Source organism: Buteo buteo, unplaced genomic scaffold (assembly GCF_964188355.1).
Source record: "Buteo buteo unplaced genomic scaffold, bButBut1.hap1.1 HAP1_SCAFFOLD_195, whole genome shotgun sequence".
In the NCBI taxonomy this organism is placed as follows: domain Eukaryota; kingdom Metazoa; phylum Chordata; class Aves; order Accipitriformes; family Accipitridae; genus Buteo; species Buteo buteo.
This window is the reverse complement of record NW_027439359.1, coordinates 43936-61618: the sequence shown is the minus strand read 5'-3', so window position 1 is coordinate 61618 and position 17683 is coordinate 43936. Positions and strand designations below refer to the sequence as shown.

Genomic DNA, 17683 nt, shown 5'->3' with positions numbered 1-17683 from the left:
GTCCTCGAAGTCTTTATTCTTGTCCTTGTTCTTTGATCTTGAAGCTTAACGCAGTTTCAATCACGTGTGGTCAGTTTCAGCATTGTTCTCATCTAGCGTCCAGGAACATCTAGTCATAAGAGCAAAGAACTGCAAAACTTAGGAGTACCTACCTCTGCTAGTCGATTGCTTGGCTATACTTTTGTCTATTGTTTCAATGGTAGTGTTAGTATAAGATTTCTAATAATTATTTACCAAATCTCACTTTTGCAGTCACCTAGCAGCAAACCAGTTTCCACAGCTGGTACAAAATATTAAAACCATACCAATATTTAGACGTGCCATACAGAATGTATGGAAATAGGCTATCAGAGGTGTCTGAGGGGCAGGGGGAGCGCCGGGGGGCGCCCCGAGCCCCGGAGCAGACTCGCTGGCGGGACTCGATGGGCACGCGACTGACTGAATAAACGCTGGCCGTCCGTCCTCTTTGCCCTCCGGGCTGCGTTTGCGCTCCCTCTGCACGGGGCGAGGGGCCGTGAGGGAGCCCAGGGGAGGAGGAGGAGGTGAGGCGCTGGGGGGGTCGGGCCGTGCCCCCCCTGTTCCTGCTGGGCTCCGGCTGTTGCAAGTATTCTGGTAAAGAAATCAAAATTTAATCACATAGAAGAGTTAGGTTTGATTAAGAAGTAAAATTGTGAAGCATAACGTATAGGATTGTCAAGTTTGAAACGTAGCCATAGAAACTTTAGGAACTGTGTTACGCGTGACTCTAGGAACCTTAACATTGTTAAAGTTTGAAAGAGCTAACCCTAGAAACCTCACCAGGAAGTTACTGGCTTTTCTACGTTCTGTTTCAGGAAACCAAGGAAACTGTCGTGGACACCAGTTTGCTGCTTGGAAACCCCCTTACCCTTCCCATCTCGATTTGAGTATCGAAGATGCCAGTCAGCAGAGCTAAGTGTAACTGACCAATGATTGTTTTTAAATAAGAATATTGATAAGGTTATATAATCAAAGGACCGATCATTATAAAGGTTAAATTTAAGAACGAGCATAGTATGCATTTTTACAGAAGGAGCTTAGGTAACAATGACCTGACAGAAAAAGTCTGTGAAAACTGGTGGATTTTGATACTAAGTGGGGCACGCCTTTGGAGGAGCGATCCCCCGTGTCCCCAGCGCTGCGATAAACAAAGTGCCCGCTTCTTAACTTCACGTTGGTGTTAAGGAGTTTTATTCTGGATTTTGGTAACGGTTTTGGCGACCCAGATGGGACCTTGCGAGTGAGACTGGACGAGATCGAGTGTCGATCGAACTCCGGCCGGCACCGAGGTATTGTCGGGGAGAACCGTCACCCTCGACTCGCAAAGCTCCTCGCAGCGTTCCCTGGAAAAAAGGTGAGGCGCCGCTGCTTTGGAATTTGTTTGGAAAGCCTGCCCGTGAGGCGTGGCGAAAGCTTCGCAGGGTTGGGGCTTGGAGGGTCCCCGTCTGCAGTGGAAGCCTAGGCGTCTGCCCGTAAGTCATAAGCGAAAGCTATTGCTGGGTTGGACTTTGTGTATTATTTGGGACGATTGTCATTTGCATTTGTTTGGTAGTTGGTATTTGAATGTATAGAAGTATAATGGCATTAGCAAAATTGTTTAAGAATAAGAGTGCAGGAAATGGAACTGCTGATGAAAAGATACCAAAAACATCAGCGTCGGGATGTTTATTGGCACGTTGGGGTGAGTTGCAGGAAAAATGGTAAACGAACAGAACTTTGAGTTACAATACTATATTGCAATTACTGTCGTTTTGTAGGAGAGAGAGTAACTGGAATAAAGTGCCACATGTAGATTTGTTCTTTTTAAGTGAACGTATCTGACGGGGACCGGAAGGGAGTCTCCCAGCAGAACCTCTGGTTACAGCTAAACTGGGAGAACAGAAAATTGAATTTGCATTGACACTAGAGTCACCTTTTCAGCTTTAAATACCTTAGAGGGAGAGTTAAGTTTTGAAGAAATTGGTGGTGTCGGTGCAACAGGTGAACGAGAAACTAGACCCTTCTTTAAGTCTTTAACAATGAAATTAGGAAAGCAACGGGTCACTCAGCAGTTTTTGTATGTGCCAAATTCTCCTAAACTCCTGTTAAGGAGAGATCTATTTGAGAACTTAGAGGCAGAAATTAAATTTAAAAATGGAGAGATTAAAATTTTAATTCCAGAAACTAAACGTATCGAAGCAGTGGCTTTGTTGTTAACAGGATGGTTACCGACAGCAGAAGATTATACCAGTCAAAGTCTAATGCTGTAATTCCAATCGTCTGGACTGGGAAGTTCCTGGTAAATCCGAAAAGCAGAACCCGTGAGAGTTGATTTAAAGCCAGGATGGAATCCGGTAAGAATTAAACAATACCCCCTAAAACCGGAAAGTCAGAAAGGGTTAGTAATGGTAATACAAAAATTTTTAAGATACAAATTGTTAATAGAATGTGAATCCAGATATAACACCCCGATCTTGCCTGTTAAAAGGCTAATGAAAAAAGATGATAGATTAGTTCAAGACCTCCTCAGAGCAATAAATCAAATAGTACAAGATATTCATCCGGTAGTAGCAAATCCTTATACTTTGTTAACGACCCTAACGGAGAAACAAGAATGGTTCACAGTGTTAGACCGAAAAGATGCCTTTTTCCGTATTCCCTTGGATCCCAATAGTCAAGAGGTTTTTGCTTTGGAATGGGAAAATCCTGAGACTGGGAGAAAAACACAATATACGTGGACAGTCTTGCCTCAAGGCTTTAAGAATAGTCTTACCGTTTTTGGAAGTCAATTGGCACGAGACTTAGAGATTTGGAAGAAAGAAAGTAATCAAGAAATCTTGCCGGAATATATGGATGATCTGTTAATTGTAGCCGAGACGGAAGAACAATGCACAAAGTTAACTATTAACTTTTTGAACTTTTGGGGAATCGGTGGATATCGAGCGTCAAAAGAAAAAAACCAAATAACCCAGAAAGAAGAAACTTATGTAAATGAGTTTTAAAATCCTAAAAGGGCAGAGACAATTGGGAACTGAGAGAAAAGAGGCAATTTGTCGTCTCCCCGAACCTAAGACGAAAAAAATTAATGACGAGCATTTCCGGGAATGGTCGAGTGGTGTCACCTGTAGATGATAAATTGTGGCTTGCTGGCCTGACCTTTATAGGAGCAGCTCAAAACCTCAAACAATGGATTGGACCGATGCCCAGAAAGCTACTTTCCAAGAATTGAAACAGGCTGTAATAGGGGTGCCAGCCCTAGGCCTGCCAGATCTCACAAAGACACTTGAACTTTTTGCTTGTGAAAGAAGAGGTATAGCTCTGGGTATCCTGGCCCAATATTTAGGGCCAAGTGGGCGAGCTGTGGCCTACTTCTCGAAGCGATTAGGTAATGTGAGTCTGGGATGCTCTGGTCGTCCGAGAGCCGTCGCTGCAACTGTGCTACTGATCCAGGAAGCTCGTAAGTTTAACCTGAGGACAAAGGATTACTGTACGTTTCCCATATGATAACGGTTGTGCTAAAACAGAAAGGGGGGCATTGGTTATCCCCTAGCAGGATGCTGAAATACCAAGTGGTGTTGCTGGAACAAGATGATGTTTACCTAAAAACTACTACCACCGTTAACCCTGTTGCGTTTTCCACAACTGATCAAGTTAAAGGAGAACTGGAACGTGACTGCTTGCAGACAATCGAAAGAGTTTACTCCAGCCGACTGGATCTCTGAGATGTGCCGCTAGAAGAAACGGATTGGGAACTATATGCCGACGGAAGCGGTTCCATCTGTGAAGGAAAACGTTTATCAAGATAGACAATAACTACTGAGGAGGTAATTGCGTTGCCAACTTTGCCTTCGACGATATCTGCCCAAAAGGCTGAATTGATAGCTCTTATTCGAGCTCTGGAACTAAGTCAAGGAAAGCGAGTCAACACTTGGACAGACTCAAAGTATGCTTTTGGAGCAGTACGCGCACATGGAGCGATACGGAGAGAAAGAGGACTGTTACCTGCGCAAGGAACCACCATTCAGCACGCAGAACAAATACTGAAATTGTTAGAAACCATTCAAAAACCAACAGCAGTCACGATAATGCACTGTAAAGCACATCAGTTAGGTAAGACCGGTCCGAACGCAGGTAACCGACTGGCTGATAAAGCTGCTAAAGAGGCTGCAGAAAAAGGCATCCTAGCACTAGTTCCAGAGAAAAGTATAAAGTTGCCTAAAGAAACTCCAATGTATAATGAAAAAGATGAAGAATTAATTATTAGATGGCAGGCTAACAAAATGAAACAGGATAGGCTGTAACACCGACAGGTCAAATAAGAGTCCCACCCACAATAATAAGAGAAGTTGCCCGAGCTGAACATCACAAAGTATACTGGGGAACAGAAAGCGAAATACGACAAAGATTGCTTAAACAATTATAAGCGGATGTGAAATTTATATATAAAATTATCCCCGAATCAGTAATACGATCATCTTTGGGATTATTAAAGAAGGAAATTTTTTTAGGAGAATATTAGCAAATTGATTTTATAGAATTGCCTTGAAAAGAAGGATCTATCCTAGTTTTAGTTGATATCTTTACTGGGTGGCCCGAGGCTTTCCCTTGTCGCACCGAGAAAGCAAGGGAAGTAGTCAAAGTCTTGCTCAAAGAGATAATACCAAAATGTGGGGTGCCTGTAAGAATGTCATCTGACAATGGCCCTCATTTTATAGCAAAGATTAGGAGACAAGTTGAGCAAAGTATTATCTATAGATTGAGACTATCACACCCCACATAGACCACAAGCAAGTGGGGGGGAAAAAAAAAAAGAGAGAGAGAGAGAATGAACTATACCCTTAAGCAACAGTCGAGTAAAATTTGTCAGGAAACCTCTCACATGGGTTAGAGCATTACCCATGGCTCTATTAAGAATCAGAGTATAGCCAGAAGAGAAAGCAAATTGAAGTCACTATGAAATATTGTATGAAAGACCATATCAAGAGTCCTACGTTCTGAGTATCTTGAATGCCTTTGGAGATAGGTTTTTAAAAGGTGTTATGATTTCTTTAAGCAATTCTTTTCAGGAACTTTGTCAGTATGTCTCCACAGCTGGACCCTTAGAATTGGACTTAGCAGCGCATCCCTTCCGACCGGGAGATTAGATTGAATATATATAAAATCACGGAGAAGTGGAAAGGACCGTATCGAGTCATTTTAACAACCCTTATAGCAGTAAAGGTCTGGGAGAAGAACCTTGGCTTCATTATTCAAGAATAAAGAAAGCACCAACAAGAAATTGGAAGTCTAAAGAAACTGGCCCTTTAAACCTGAAAATCTATAAGTAAGTTTCACGTTATCTATTTGGGAAAACAGTTGTGTAAAGTTTATACGGTTGGGGTTGCTATTAGGAATATTGTCGAGGGCAGTAATCTTTTTGTGTGTGTATAGGGTTTATGTGGGTTTTTTTGAGGGGTTCTAAACATGAGATAAACAAAATGAAACAAGTATTGTTTGAGCTATTAATCTTGATGTTAACCGTTTTTGTAATTTGGATTAAAAAAAAAAAAAATCTAGTTTTGTAATTGATTCAAAGTTTGGTAAAGACACAAAATTGAACCTCAGTAACAGGCTGCCTTCCGATTCCAAAGTCAGATGAAAATCTAGTTCCGTGAAGAATATTGACATTGAATTTAACCAAAACTTGAGAAAAGATGCAGAACAATGAGAATCATTTTAGCAAATTAAATGGGATGGATTTAAAAGGCAATTTTTTTTTTTAAATTTGAAAGAAGGAATTAGAGCGTTGTGAATTATAACATTACCAAACCATCCACCTCGTGGACAAAAGAATTAATTTAATCGCCCTTCGGGAGACACTTGTACGGGCACCCCTTGGGGCTGTCAGTTGCCAAAACCGTAGAGACAAGTGCAAAAAGGAACTTGGCATCATATTTGAAATATAAAACGCTGTTTAGAATTTCCTGGAGTTCCAGGATCCTTGTTAGAGCCACCCAGAGTCGGGACCGTCTATGGAAATTTAGACTGCTTTAGACAACCAGAGAAAAATCACACATCCTCAACAGAGCTGTATGAAAGTTTATACTTGCAGCTCCTCTGACCCCAAAACTCCAAAGACTTTCTCTAGTAGCTAAAGCTCTAAGATGGGGATGTATTTGTAGAAAGTATAATAATATTTTAAATGATCTTTGGTCCCCTCTTAATGACGGAAAAAATTTAGCTTGGAGTTGACTGTATTAAAGGACAGGTGAAAAGTTCAGGGTTAACTGTTTGGGTGACTAGTGATGATAAATGATCCACTCATCTTTTCATGAAGGAGAAAAGCAAATGGTGGACTTTAGACTTAATAACTCTATCCTCTCTCTGGAAGAAATCTCCCTTGTGGCCTCGCTGGTGGACCTGGGTAAATGGAAAAGATGATACCTGGCAATCGCCAAGTCTTAGAACTAAAATAAGATGGGTATTAAAATCTGTATTTTGACCCCAGTTAACACCTCTTCCAAATGAGATGACTCTTGCCATCTTTCATTCAATCGAGGAAGTGCCTGCTGCTTAACTTCCCATGGGTGTTGAGGAGTTTTGTTCCGGATTTCGGTCCCCCAGCTGCGGGCCGGGGCTGGAGGAGCCGCAGGTGCGGGCAGTGAGGCTGCTGGGGCCGGCCCCTCCCTGGAAAGGGGGGGCTGCCGGGGGAGGGGCCGGGGCGGGGCCGGTGGGAGCCCAGGCAGGAGCGGAGCGGGGTGGAGCGGTGGCCGGGCTGCGGCTGCCCCTCGGGAGAAGGTGAGCGGGGCCGGGCGCCCCTCGGACGGCGAACGTCGGAGGCGGGGGTGGCCCGGGGGAGGTGGGGTCGCCTGTGCCGAAGGCCGGGGGCGGGGGGGGGAGCTGGGGGCTCACAGGGGGGCTGGGAGCACGTGCGCGCGCGGGGGGGGGGGCGGCGGCTGGGAGCACGTGCGCGTGGGGGGGGGTGCTCACCGGGCCCCGTGGCGGGGCTGCGCAGTCGCCCGGCGGGTCCCGGGGAAAGCCCCGAGGAGGATGGCGGGGTCTGTGTCGCACGCACGGAGCGGCAGCGGGGCTGTGCCGTGCCGGGGCGGCGGCGGCGGCGGGCGCTGCCCGAAGCTGGAGCCGGGCGGGGGGGGGCCGCGCCGTGCCGCGGCGGCGGCGGCGGCGGGCGCTGCCCGAAGCTGGAGCCGGGCGGGGGGGGGCCGCGCCGTGCCGCGGCGGCGGCGGCGGCGGGCGCTGCCCGAAGCTGGAGCCGGGCGGGGGGGGGCCGCGCCGTGCCGGGGCGGCGGCGGGCGCTGCCCGAAGCTGGAGCCGGGCGGGGGGGGGCCGCGCCGTGCCGGGGCGGCGGCGGGCGCTGCCCGAAGCTGGAGCCGGGCGGAGGGGGGCCGCGCCGTGCCGGGGCGGCGGCGGGCGCTGCCCGAAGCTGGAGCCGGGCGGGGGGGGGCCGCGCCGTGCCGGGGCGGCGGCGGGCGCTGCCCGAAGCTGGAGCCGGGCGGGGGGGGGCCGCGCCGTGCCGGGGCGGCGGCGGCGGCGGGCGCTGCCCGAAGCTGGAGCCGGGCGGGGGGGGGCCGCGCCGTGCCGGGGCGGCGGCGGGCGCTGCCCGAAGCTGGAGCCGGGCGGGGGGGGGCCGCGCCGTGCCGGGGCGGCGGCGGGCGCTGCCCGAAGCTGGAGCCGGGCGGGGGGGGGCCGCGCCGTGCCGGGGCGGCGGCGGCGGCGGGCGCTGCCCGAAGCTGGAGCCGGGCGGGGGGGGGCCGCGCCGTGCCGGGGCGGCGGCGGCGGCGGGCGCTGCCCGAAGCTGGAGCCGGGCGGGGGGGGGCCGCGCCGTGCCGGGGCGGCGGCGGGCGCTGCCCGAAGCTGGAGCCGGGCGGGGGGTTGCCGCGCCGTGCCGGGGCGGCGGCGGCGGGAGCGCGCTGGAGCCGCCCGGACCGGCCCTGGGGGCTCGGCGGGGACTGCGGCTGCGCCGGCGTGGGGGTGGGCGGAAACGGAAGCGGCGTCCCCTCGGGGTCAGGCAGCAGGGCAGGCTGCCTCCCGGGGCATGCCGGGAGCTGTAGTTTTCGCGGACTCGGCGGCCGGGCAGCAGCGCGGCTCTCGGGCGCGGCGTAGTCCTCGCTGCCGCCGCGGCCCCCGGAGTCCGACCAGGTCAGACTCGGGAGCGTTGCCGGTTTCGCGTGGTTTTCCGCGGGCTTCCCGCCGCGCCCGCTCCCCGACCAGCCGTGCGGACGCGCCTCCCAGGCGCATGTGCCGTCCTGCGCGTGGGGCAGCCCGGCGTTCGCTCGCCGGCTCCGGCCCCTCCGGCGCATGCGCGGTGTCCGGGAGCAGCGTGGCGGCGGCGGGCGGTCGCCGAGACCGTGGGTGAGGCGAGCGATCCCCTCCGGCGGGGGCCGGGGCGGTGGCGGGGGGGTGCCTCCTGCCCGCCGGCCGCCCGGGGCTGGCGGGACGGGAAGCTGCGAAGCGGCCGCCGCGGCAGGCTCCCGGTCCGCCGGAGGCGAGCCGGGCCAGGGCAGCGCCGGGCGGTTCCCCGAGAGCCGATAGAAGGGAAGAGGGGACGGAGGCGGGCACCCCCAGGCGCGGCCAGCGGGCACCTCCCCGAGTCGCCGGAGCTCCCCCGGCGCCTTCCCCCGGCCCCGCTTGGCCCGTGCGGCTGCCCCCAGCTCCAGCCCCTCCCCTGAAGCCTGTGCTGTAGCCGCAGGCAGCCCCCGAGCCCTGTCGTGAGGGCAGCAAGCTGGCTCTCCCATGTTCTCGAGTCTCCCTGAACGTGGGTGCCGTTAGCAGCGGCGCGGGGAACGAGCGGCGTCTGCGGAAGCCCCTGCGGAAGGAGGGGCTCCGGCCAGGGTCGAGCTACGGTAATAACGGTCACTGCTGCCTCTTTCCCTCTCCCAGAGGCCACGCTGTGAGTGCGGTTGTCCGCTCGTCCCCGGGGATGCCGTTGACTGCGGCAGCCTCAGGCTCGCGTGGGCTGTCTCTGCCTGGCCTCCCTCTCCTCGCGGCACGGGAGCACAGAGGGACAGGCGGAGCGCTTGCTGGCTGTGGACGGGAGCTGCTGAAGCTGGAGAGGCCACAGAAAGGTAGAGAAGAAGAAACGGAAGGCCGGCCGGCAGCTGCGTCCCGCTGCAGGCAAGAGAGAGCTTGCCTCTCTGGGTGTGGGAGGATCCCTCCTCGTAGTCCACAGCAGGTCAGACCGCCAGGGTCTGTATGCATGACCAGCAGCGCGGTACGGCCACGTAGTGAGCGAGCGAGCGAGGCTACGTGTCTAGGGGGCCTCATCTCGTAAGAGCAGCGAGGCGCTCGCGTGTTCCGTTATGTGGAGGACAGCCAGGCGACTGGAGTTACAGAAGAGGAAGGCAGGAGAGAAGGAGAAGGAAGATTCTGAGCTGGCAAGGCCTCCTGGCAGCTCCAAGAGCGAGAGCTGCGGTGAGTGCTGGGCCCTCGGGGCCCTGTCGCTCCTCTTGTGCGTCCCGGTCGCTCCCTCCCTCCCCCTCGCTTTCTCATGCTGCTGTGACATTTGGTTTTTGTTTTTTTTTTTAAATTTTGCTTCCCCGTACCTCTCCTCTTCTGTCTATTCTCTTGTCCTACTCCCTCTTCCTCCCCCCCCCCGCCCCTCCCCGTCTTTGTCCTGCAGCCAGTTGCTGTTTTTTCCTTTTCCATCTCCTTGTCCTGATCTGCATCCGCCTCTTTCCCCGCCTCCCGATTTCTCTGGCCTGTTCTCTGGCGTTCTTTTCCTCTCTGTGCCTCTATGTGCTGCTCTGTGTCCCTGCCTTCCTATCTCTCGTCTTCCTACTTTCTGTTTCTCTCTCTCTCCCTTTGTCTTGCTCGCTGTTGCTGTTTATTTTTGTCATTCTGGATCTCACTGGCCCCGTCCTCCTTCCTGGTCATCTCTTACTCTCTGTGACCCTTTGTGCTGCTTCCTGCCCCTTTTTTATTCACCCTCCCTCTCTCTGCAGGGCTCCTGATACCTCGCTTTCTAATTCCCCACCGCCCCGTGCTTCTCACGGTCTTTGTCTTCCTCGCTCGCTCTCTCTCGTTGTCATCGTTCTTGTCTGTCGCTCTGTCTTGCTTCCTGTCCCGTCGTTTCTCGCTGTATCCCTTTGTCCCGCTCCCTGCTCGTATTCGTATTCCTCTCTGTCCTGAGGACCGTCCCAGTTTTTGATCTCCGTCCTGCCGCTGTCCTGATTTTTCCTTCTCTGCCATGTTCTCTGTCCCTCTTTCTGTCTCTTTTCCTCTGTCCTTGCTGCTTATTTCTCCATCTCTGTCCAGACCCCTGTCCCTTCCCCCCCCGCCCCGCCTTGCTGTCCCTCTGCCTTGCTTTCTTTCACTACCTTCTCTGTCTGTCTTTCTCTGCCCCGTTCCCTCTCCCGCCCTTTCTAACGGTGTCCCCCTGTCCAGCTAGCTGTCGCTGCTTTCTTTTTTCTGTTCCTCAGTATTTTTTTCTTTTTTCCGTATCTCTCTCCCACTGCCCATCGCAGTTGGTTTTTTTCCCCTCCGATGCTGGCCTGCTCTTTGTCCCTTTTGTCTGTCTCCTCTCTGTCCTTCTGTCATGCTCCCTGTGTCTATTTAATCCCTTCATCTCTGTCCTGCAGCCCGTCGCTAATTTTTTTCCGTCTTCCATCCCTTTGTCCTGCTCCCCGTCCTTGTCTCTTTCCCTTGGTTCTGCCTCCTGTCCTTTTTTCCTTTCTTGCTCCATCTCTCTGTCCTGCTCCCTATCCCTCCCGCGCTCTCTCTGTTTCTGTGTCCTTCTCCTTGCCTTTCCCCACGTTGTCTGTCTTGTTGTCCCCTCTTTGGTTTTCTTGTTTTCTGGGTGGCTGGGCCCGGCTACCCGCGGGGGTGCTTCGGCTGGGAGGTTTGGGGTGGGGGGCCTGGCCGTGCCGGTGATGGCGGGGAAATAAAGCCTGAAACGGCAATCGAGAAGCGACGCCCTGCCTGTGCTGGGGCTGCCCTGCAGAGGCGTGGGGCCGGGCCCTCTGCAGGTCCCGAGCACTCCCCGAAACTGCGCGTGGGGCCCCGGGGGTGCAGGGCTGTGGGGTGGCTACGCTCGGCGTCGCCCGTGGGCACTGCAGGGTCAGAAATGGAGAACAAGTTTTCTGTTCCTGGGGCTTGACAACAGGCTCGCGTGGCTGATTTGGGGGCTCGGAAACAGACCGAGCTGCGCGGCTTTGGGCCCAGAAACAGAGGTCCGGCCCTGCGTGTTTGGGCCTTGAGAACAGGCTCAGCAGCCGGGTTTTTTGGCTCCCAAATGGGCCCCGAGTCAGGTGGTGTGGGGGCCAAAAGCGGGAGCCGGCTTGGCTGGTTTTGCAGGCGGGTGGGAGGGTGTTGGGGGCTGCGGGGGGAAGCGGGGGGCGGGCGGGCAGGGTGCGTGGTCCCTCCCCGTAGATGGGGGTCTGGTTGTGTCGGACGCCGAAGTTCGGGAGGCCGGCACGCAGCCGGCCGAGCTCAACATCTGCGATGGTCTGTGGGGGGGAAAGGCGCTTTTCAGACCCCACGTGCCCTCTTTGAGTCCAGCTCTTCTTTCTGCGCTGCTCAGAATAGTTATTAAGTAATTAATCGCCCAAACTTAACGAATATTTACTTGGCGTGTAACTCTGCTGTTTAATCCTAATGCTCCAGTTCTGACAGCAGTTGATATGCAACCTTATGGAAAGCCCAGACCGTTGCACGTAGCTGGAGCTTGTGAGGAGAAGCAGCTGAAATCAGGCGGAGCTTCAGTGCGGAGCTGGGGCTTCAACGAGCCAGAACTGTAGCAAGCGGGAGCTGGAACGAGGCGGGGTGTCCGCTGTCTGGAGCGTGCATTAGCCAGAGGCGAAAGTACCTGCGGCTGTAACCGAGCAGGGGGCGCGATTAGCTGGAGCGTCTTTCCGCTGGAGCGTCCGTCGGCCGGACTGCGCTCCCAGCACGGCGGAAGAGCGGCCGGGCGCAGGCAGGGCTGTCCGCAGCAAGCAGCTCCGAGCAGCAGGGAGGTGAGTTGTCCTTCTGCCAGCGGCGAGCCCGGCCTCTTCCCTCGGGCATGCAATCCACGCCACGCTCCTGTCTCTGCGTGGAGGGTCTCTCCCGGTCCATTCCCACGGGCAGAAGCGAGGTGGGGGTCCCCCGGCTCTCCCGGGGCAGCCTCCCCTGCGAGGGGGCGCGGGCGAGGTGTCGTCGTCCCCTCGGTACCGGGCAAAGGGGAGAGAAACGGGCTGGCGGGAGCTCCTGGGGTGCAGAGCCCTTCCGGCAGAATCCTCCCCTGCCTTTTCACCGTTGGCTGGGTGTGACAAGCAGGTTCATTTCTTTGTCTCCTCTTCTCCCAGCGTCACCTTCCGCGTCACACGAAGAAAATCCTGCCTGGTTAATTCCGCTTGCTGCTCAGGTAATCGCACGTATCGGGCTGGGGGAGCGGAGAGAAACACTTGCGAGTTCGAGGGCACTACAGATGCTCCACGTTAAACCCACAGAGAAGGCAAATTTGCTGCTAGTGCCGAAAAGCTGATGGAAAAATTGCTGTTAACAGATCCTGAACTGGTCCCGTGATGTGTTTTTGTTTCAGGTGAAAGAATGAAATTTCCTGTCTGGTAAATTCAGAGCTGCCTGTTAGCTTCTTTAGGGGGTCGAGTGTTTCTCTTCTCTCTGTTCATACTGATTTTATGGGCAAGTTGGAAATACCCTTTTACTTTTTTATGTATAACTGAATTTTTAGGAATATGTGGTGTCCCTGTGGTTTGTTTTTGAGCACCTAGATGTCAGTAGAAATGTAATGAGTGAAACATGATGGGAACTGGTACTTGATTTTTATTTGTTTTTTTTTTTTTTTTTCCCTTCCCCATTAAGAGTGTTGATGGCATGTTGTCCCGTGGCACAATCCCCATTCCGTTCAGCGGAGTCTTCAGTCTAGGACTTTTAAGTGAAAAAGTTTGTCCTTCCAAAAAGGGACTAGTCATTCCTAGGACCGAGGCACAGCCTTGCAAGGAGAGTCGCTTAAGTACGTGATCGGAATGAAAGCCAACTTTCAGTTGATGTTGCTGCTGTTGGTCTTTGCTTTCATTGATTTCTCCACCACTCCCTCGTGGTTGGGAGCTCTGAATCGTAATGTTTTTCAGTCTCTAACACATTTCCACCCCCACCCCTCAAAAAAAGGAGAGGCAGTGTCTGAAAGTTAATTAGTTTCCTCACAAATGCGTGAGTAAATAAAATGTGAGTTATGATGATTAAAACCATAGAAATGACACCAGTCCTGCAGATCTGGACTATTTCTGAACAGGCATTCATCACACGCAAAAGTCGTCAGGGTACGGATCACCTGCGCTTCATGCTCTGACAAGACAAAATGCTGAGGCAGGGATGAGCTCTGAAAGAAGAAAAAAAAAAAAAAAAAAAGAAGGATACAGGGTCACGGTTTTGTTTTGTTGTTTGTTTTTTAGAGAGTGCAATATTGACTGGTGCCAGCCTGCAGAGCTCTTCTGCTGCCTGACCTCTCCTTCTCTTTCATGGCTGTAATTGTCGTTTGGATAATTGTAGAAGAGCAAGTAAGTTATTTGCCTCTGTGAATGTGCTGGTAATACCAGGAAGGCAAATGCTTGAACCAGTAGTGAATAACTGGGCGACGAGTAGAATTTCTGAAGGAAGAACAGCAGCAGCAACAGGAAGCAAATAGCAAGTGACCAAAAACTTGCGTGTGTCAAAGGCATCAAAGCTTTCTTGCCGAATGTTGTTTGGCAATATGTTCCAAATGGCTTTTTTTGGTAAACGTAAATTTTCAGGAAGTTCAGGGCTGCGTGTGGCAAAACGTGTCCCTCTGCGTACGCGTCCCGCTACGTAAATAGCGTGGGTCAGCGGCAAGTCCGGCGGCAGGGCTGCTGTTCCCTGCTCTCGACGTTGCCGTAGTGGTGTTGCGGTATTTAGACCTTAACGGACGGGCTGAGGAACGGAAGGAGAATGCCCGTTTTCTGTAAGGGCTCAGAATGCCGACCCTTTTCTCTGCCTGCCGCTCCCCTGTGCGTGAGATGAAGCTGTTTTGTTTTTCTCCCTTGTTCCTGGTCTAAATATTTCTGGAGCTGTTGCTGCTGTGGGTTTGCAATTGGTGTTACTGCGTTTTTGTAGCGTTGTGGCGATGGGTCGTTTCTACTGTGGCGAAGCGTCGAGATACGGTTTTCGGTTTAAAGCGTCAGAAACTACGTTCACCGGAACCGGTAACTCGCGGCGTAGGGGAAACCGATCTGGCGCGTGCAGCTGTGCTCGCAGGGATGCTGGGTGGCTCCTCATCAAAACGGCAGGGTGTGTGCGTGGACATCCGTAGGGTTGCGCTCTGGGTCCGAGAGCGTTAACGTATTTTTGCTGTTGGAAGATGGAATGGAGCGTGTGCCTGTTAAATCTCAGGGCGGTCAAAAGCTAGGAGGGACCCTGAGCGGGTTTGGTGGCACAACTGCGGTTTTAAAAGATCTTGCCCCTTTGGAGCAACGGCCTGGAAAAAATGATTCCTTTTTTGCAACGAGGCAGTTCACAAGGACAGATGTGTTGCTGTGCTCTTTAGCAAAAATACTCAACTTGGGACGTATAGGGTGATGAAGCCTCGGCTATACTAAGGCTTGAGAAAATGTCGGTAGGTCTCTATGTCTGTCACCTGCGTGTATCTAGGAAAGTGAGTTCTAGTGAAAGTAAAGTTGCCAGTGAGTCAAAAAAGAAAGGGAAAAAAAAAAAAAAAAGGCACAGTCGTCTGAAAAATGCAAAAGCTCTAGTGGCCCGTGTCAACAACTGTACCGAAGATGACGCAAAAATAGTTTTTCCTCCGCTCAGTCGTACTGTCTTCACAAACCTTCACAAAAAAAAAAAAAAGGCAGCTTTGGATTCCTACCCAGCTTTGTGCTAATGTTTTTTTTTTCTTCTCTCAGCTGGATGTCAGCTGGCACCGTTTCGCCGTGGTTGCCCTTTCTTCTGCCGTGACGGTACGAAACAGACGGAAAGATTCCGTAGTGGCCTGCAAGTACAAGGTACGCCTACGATGTGTGTCTGCGTTTTTCCAAAGGTACTTGCGGTACGGACTTTAATGTTGAGAGTGTGCCAACTCTCCTTCTACTTTTTTTTTTACATGAAATATTTTAACACAAAAACTAAAAATAAGTTCTGTTCTGGAGCATGTTACACCTATACAAAGTTTACTTCCCTCAGTTTATCTTCTCTTCCTGAAAGCATAATCTTCTGTTTCTGTGTGCTTGCTAGTAAATGATACTGTGAAACTAATTTTGTCCTAAAAGAGGGAAGAAACTGTTCGTAAGAGTTCAGCTGTTCAGAAGAAACAGACTTTGTTTTCATGATAAAACCTTTATGCTTTTACAGTCAATGATTTTTTTTTTTTTTTAAATATCTTATAGTAGTGCTCAAAAACGTTACGGAGATAATTAGCATCTGTACTAAAAGCAGTCAAGGTCAAAGAAGAGACGTGGACAAAACAGGGCAAATGGGCGTCGCATCTGTGTGTTTTCCAGGCTTTCCCAGGAAGCATTAGCAGCCTTGTAACTAGTGACAGTGAGTCCTGAGGTGGTTTTGATGAGTTACTGCTTCAGTAATGTATTTTTTCCTTTCACCTACAGTGTGTAATTTTGACTTCAGTTGGAAAGAGATTTTCCAAAATGGAAGTCTTTCTCTCTCAAAGAAATTTTGTTTTATGAACTTCCCATCAGAGTGGATCTTCAGAGGTGATCAACTTGACAGTAGAAGTCATCAGTAATGAGACTTTTCACTCTCTTTAAAAAAAGAGAGGGGAAAAAAAAAAAGTCAATTTCCTTCCAAAGACCCAAGCACAGCCCATCTTCCTAAAGTTGATGGCATCACTGGTCTTTGGTTTCTCAGTTGTAACGGTCGAGATAACATGAAAAAGTGTTGCTCTGCATGCTTCAGTACTGCCAAAAGCATTAGGAAATCTGCCAGTCCTTTTTGGTAGTCTGAGGTATTGCAGCGCTGGGGATTTTACAAATTGACTTGCATTGTTTAAACTGTAACTGCCAGATAGCTGTAGTATATGATTTGTTAGGTGTATGTAAGCAGTTAGGTATTTGTCTAAACATTTAAAAAGAGAGGCAACTGAATGTTATGGGTTTTTTTTCCTGATGTTTTGACGGAGTGCTCTGAAGTACTTTCTTTCTGTCTGGCTTTCAATGGTGCGTTTCCCTGGCAGTTCAGTACACCTCTCTTGGGCAGCTCAGCTGACCAGGTGTCCCTCCGCGTTATGCAACACGCACAAAAACCCCTAGTCCCGTTATAACTGTGTACTTTGGAGAGAGATAATTTAATGGTATGAATTCAGAGCTGTGCAAGCTAAGGTAATGGAAAAGGAAAATCAAATACTTTTATAGTATAAGTATTTTTATTGGATGTATATAAACATGGGCACACCTTTTTAGTGTAAAGTGAATGATTGAGATTTGTTCTTTATTTTTCATTTTGCTCTTTGAAGTTTTCCACTTCGCTTTCAGCTTTATTCACCAAACAAGCAAGATGCAAAGCAGCAGCAGCAGCAGCAGCGCAAGGGCTGTAGCTGTTGCGGTGGATCCGTAAGCGTAGATTCTGATTGTGTACGACCTCGTCCCGCAGCCTCCCGGGGTTATCTCCCTGCAGCAGTGCTGTAAGGAAGGGAGGAGACGTTTTCCAACACCGGCGAGAGTGTTTACTTGTATGCTAAGAAGGTGTTCAAAATGGTATCGATTAGCCTAAGTGCTGATTTTAAGTGTTCAAATCGCTCTTAACTTTTAAAGGTGGTGGTGTATTTCGAGCTGACCTGTTTACCTGGCATCCTCCTTTAGCTCAGCGACTCTTCTTGTGCACCCCCAGCCTCTGCTGGCAGGGCGGTATGAGAAGCTGGAAGGTCCCTGACTTAGTCTAAACGCTGCTTAGCAACAACTACAGCATCGGTGTGTTGTCAACATTGTTCTCATTCTAAATCCAAAATGGCCCTGTACCAGCTAGTCAGAAGAAAATGAACTTTATTCCAGCCGAAACCAGGACAACCCCAAACCCCCTGGTTCTGGGTCTGCAACGGAAAAAACCAAACAAATTTGGGACTCCTGGGAAAGCCAAATCCGCCTGGATTTGTGCAGCTGGAAAGCAAAAAACCCACCCCATTTTCATGCACAAAACCACAACCAAAAGATCACCCCTTTTTATGTTGTGGAAAAGCACTGAAACACACCCCAAACGGAGTATTTTGAAAAAGCAGAAAACTCCCCAGTTTGGGGAAGATTGGGGGTGAAGCACAGGCAGTTTGAGGGGTGTTGCTGGGGGTCCTCCCAGTGTGGATTATCTGGTGTGGATGCTCTGTTGCGGGTTATCCCAGGCGAGTTACCTGCTGTGGATCATCCTGGGTGGACTCCCTGGGGTAGGTCATCCCTACCCGTGTCCCCCCATGCACCTCTGTACCCTCACCTACCCCCCCCCCCCCCCCCCCGCGTGTGTTTCTCCCCCATATGCCCCCTGCTGCTCCAGCCCGCCCCCTTCACCCATGCGAGTTTTTAACCCACGCGAGTTGTTTCCCCCCCGCATGCCCTGCTCTTCTGTCTCCTGTCCCGTCCCCCCTGTCGTCCCCCCCCGCTTCCTTTCCCTCTTCCATAATCCACACCACCACCACCACCCCCCCCCCCCCCCCCCCCCCCGCATCATCCATCAGGCTCCAGACCCCTGGCATGCTGCCTGCACCCCATTCTCTGTCATTTTTCCTTCTTCTTTTCCTTGC

General features: G+C 51.6%; 1 long non-coding RNA gene across 1 annotated transcript; it reads left to right on the top strand.

The window, feature by feature from the left end:
- The first annotated feature begins 11600 nt into the window (after positions 1 to 11600).
- On the top strand, positions 11601 to 17392 carry LOC142028229 (uncharacterized). Its single transcript, XR_012649485.1, has 3 exons — positions 11601 to 11945; positions 12276 to 12334; positions 14850 to 17392. It is a non-coding gene; the product is annotated as an uncharacterized LOC142028229 (long non-coding RNA).
- The last annotated feature ends 291 nt before the right edge of the window (positions 17393 to 17683 follow it).